Source organism: Phoca vitulina, unplaced genomic scaffold, assembly GCF_004348235.1.
Source record: "Phoca vitulina isolate PV1807 unplaced genomic scaffold, GSC_HSeal_1.0 scaffold24, whole genome shotgun sequence".
In the NCBI taxonomy this organism is placed as follows: Eukaryota; Metazoa; Chordata; class Mammalia; order Carnivora; family Phocidae; genus Phoca; species Phoca vitulina.
In genome coordinates this window covers 14,746,183-14,749,637 of record NW_022589727.1, presented here as the reverse complement: position 1 = coordinate 14,749,637, position 3,455 = coordinate 14,746,183, and positions in this window count along the sequence as shown.

Here is a 3,455-nt window from a genome sequence, read left to right as displayed (position 1 = left end):
AAATTTCGTTGAATTCTTCTTCTGCATCTACTGAGGTGACTGTATAATTTTTCTCTTTTGTTCTAATAATGTAGTGAATTACATTGATTGATTTTCAAATATTAAACCAATTCTGGGATTAATCCTAAGTTTTCATGGAGTATTATCCTCTTAATATACTGGAGACTTGATTTGCTATTATTTTCTTAAAGGGTTTTTATGATGGTGGTCATGAGTGATATCAGTCTGTAGTTTTCTTATAATGTTTTTGCAAGGTTTTGGCATCAGGATTATGTTGGCCTCAGAAAATGAGTTTCAAAATATTCATTCTTCTATTTTCTGAAATAGTTGTGTCAGGTTTGTTTATTTGATGGAAATCATAGGTGGGGGCCCCTGGGTGGCTCAGTGGGTTAAGTGTTCGACTCTTGGTTTCAGCTCAGGTCATGATCTCAGGATCAGGATCAGGCCCTGTGTTGGGCTCTGAGCTCAGCAAGGAGTCTGCTAAAGTTTCTCTCTCCCTGTCCCTCTGCTCCCCCCCCACCCCACCATGCTCGCTTATTCTTTCTTCCTCTCGCAAATAAATGAATAAATCTTAAAAAAAAAAAAATCACAGGTGAAGGCATCTGGATATGACATATTCAATGAAGGAAGGTTTTTTTTATTATGAATTCAGTTTTCTTAATAAATAAAAGGATACACAGTGTTTTCCTTTTATCTTATGGTAGTTTTGATAAGTAACATTTTCAAATAATTCATCTTTTTCATCTAAATTATCAAGTGTAAATATATAAACTTTATGGCAGTATTTTCTTCTTATCTTTTTACATCAGTAAAATCTATAGCAGTATCACACTTGTGATGGTTAATTTTATGTGTCAATTTGGTTGGGCCACATGGTGGCCATTTATTTGGTCAAATATTATTCAGGGTGCTTCTGTGAGGCTGTTTCCAAAACATAATTTTGGATGAGATTAACATTAAAATCAGTGGACTTTGAGTAAAACAGATGGAGTTCCATAGTGTTGGTGGGCCTCATCTAATCAGTTGAAGGCTTGAATAAAATAAATAGACTAGTGTTTCCTGAGCAAAAGAGAATTCTCCAGCAGAAGACTTTGGATTTCATCTACAGTATCAGCTCTTCATAATTCTACAGCAAACTGCCTTTGGACTTGAATAAGAACATTGGCTCTCCTGATTCTCCAGGCTGCTAGCCCAGCCTGCACATTTCGTGCTTGCCAGTATCCACAACTGCATGAGCCATTTCCTTATAACAAACAAACAAGATAAGTATCCTGTTGGTTTTGTTCCTCTGTAGAATTCTGACTAATACAACTCCTTTCATTCCTGATATTGGTAGTTGTTTTCTTATTATTCAGTCATGCTAGATGCTTGTCAATTTGTTGATCCTTTCAAAGAGCCAATTTTGGCTTTACTAACTGTTTTTAAATTCTGTCTTTTATATTCTGTCTTTTTCCTATCTCATTAATTTCTGGTCTTATTTCTATTTGTTCCTTCCTTCCACTTACTTTGGGTTTAATTTGTTCAACTTTTTATTAAGGTGGAAATGTAGATAATTTCAACATTTCTTCTTTTGTAATATAAACATTTAAAGCTATTTGTTTCTTTCTAAACACTGTTTTAGTTGCCCACCACAAATTTGGACAAGTATTTTCATTATCTCTTAGTTTGCTGTAATGTTTAGTTTCTCTCATGATTTCTTAGACACATGGGTTATTTAGAAGTTTGTTGTTTAATTTCCAAATATTTGGAGTTTTAAAATATCTTATTATTTACTTCTACTTTAGTTTTATTGTGGCCAGAATTCCTAATCTGTAATGTTTTAATCTTTTGAAATTTATTGAGACTTGTTTTATGATCCAACATATAATTTACCTTCTTAAACATTTCACGTACACTTTTTTTTTTTTTTTAAAGATTTTATTTATTTATTTGACAGACAGAGAGATAGCAAGAGCAGGAACACAAGCAGGGCGAGTGGGAGAGGGAGAAGCAGGCTTTCCGCCGAACAGGGAGCCCGATGTGGGACTCGATCCCAGGACCCTGGGATCATGACCTGAGCCGAAGGCAGATGCTTAACGACTGAGCCACCCAGGCGCCCTTCACGTACACTTTTAAGGAATATGTATTGAACAGTTGTTGACTATTCCATAAATGTCAATTGGGTCAAGTTGTTTGATAGTGTTGTGCAACTCTTTTATATCACTCCTGGATCTTTCATATATTTCTTCTGTTACTGAGAGAGGAGTGTTAAAATCTCTGACTCTTACTGTTGATTTATCTGTTCCTCTTTTTAGTTCCATCAATTTTTGCTTTTGTATTTTACAGTTGTGTAGGTAGGTACATATGTATTGAAGATTTTGTGTCTTCCTGATAAATTAACCATTCCATCACACTCAAATCTTCCTCTTGTCTGTGCTACTTTTTGCCTTTAAGTCTTTCTTTCTTTCTTTCTTTTTCTTCCTTTCTTTTTAAAGATTTATTTATTTATGAGCGAGAGAGAGAAAGAACACATGAATGGGGGGAAGGGCAGAGGGAGAGACTCTCAAGCAGACTCCCTGCTGAGTGCAGAGCCAGACACTGAGCTTGAACCTAGGACCCCAAGATCATGACCTGAGCCAAAATCAAGAGTTGGGTGCTCAACCAACTGAGCCACCCAGGGGCCCCTAAGTCTATATTTAAAATGCATCTCTTCTATACAGCAAAACTTGGGGTCTCGTTTTTTTTTTTTTCTTCTGACATTCATTGCCTTATAAACAAAGGATTTGGTCCACTTATAGTCAATGCTAATATTGACTTGGTTTTATTTATCTACCAGTGTGTTATTTGATTTTTATTTATCTCATCTATAGTCAATTTATCCTTTGACTCCTCTTTCTTTTGAGTCAATTAAACATTTAATTTCCCTATTGTTTTTTAGGAGTTACTCTAGCAATTTTAAGTATGTATCTTTAAATTATCAGTCTACTTACAGTTAATATTGTACTAGTCCATCTAAAACATAAGAACATTGCTACTGTGTAGTTTCATTTACCAACCTCATTTTTTGTCCTAACGTTTTCATATGTATTAAGTCTAAATATATTATAAACTCCATCATTAACAACATTTCAATTGTCTTTTAAGGAAATAATGTTTCTTTGTGCTAGGAGAAGAAAAATATAAACTCTTCTCCTTTTACTTAAGTGTATCATTTCCAGTGCTCTTCCTTTTGTCCAGTACATCTGAGTTGCCAGAAGGTGTTTTTCCTTTAGTCTGAAGAGCTCCCTTTAGCATATATTGTAGCGCAGGTTAGATGGAAAAGAATATGCTCATTTTTGTTTATCTTAAAATGGTAACCTTTATTTTTGAAGAATATTTTAACTAGATAGCGAATTTTGAGTGTTAGGTTTTATTTTTTGGCAGTTTGAAGAATGTTGTTCCATTGTCTTTTGATGTCACTGTTTCTGAAGAAAGAA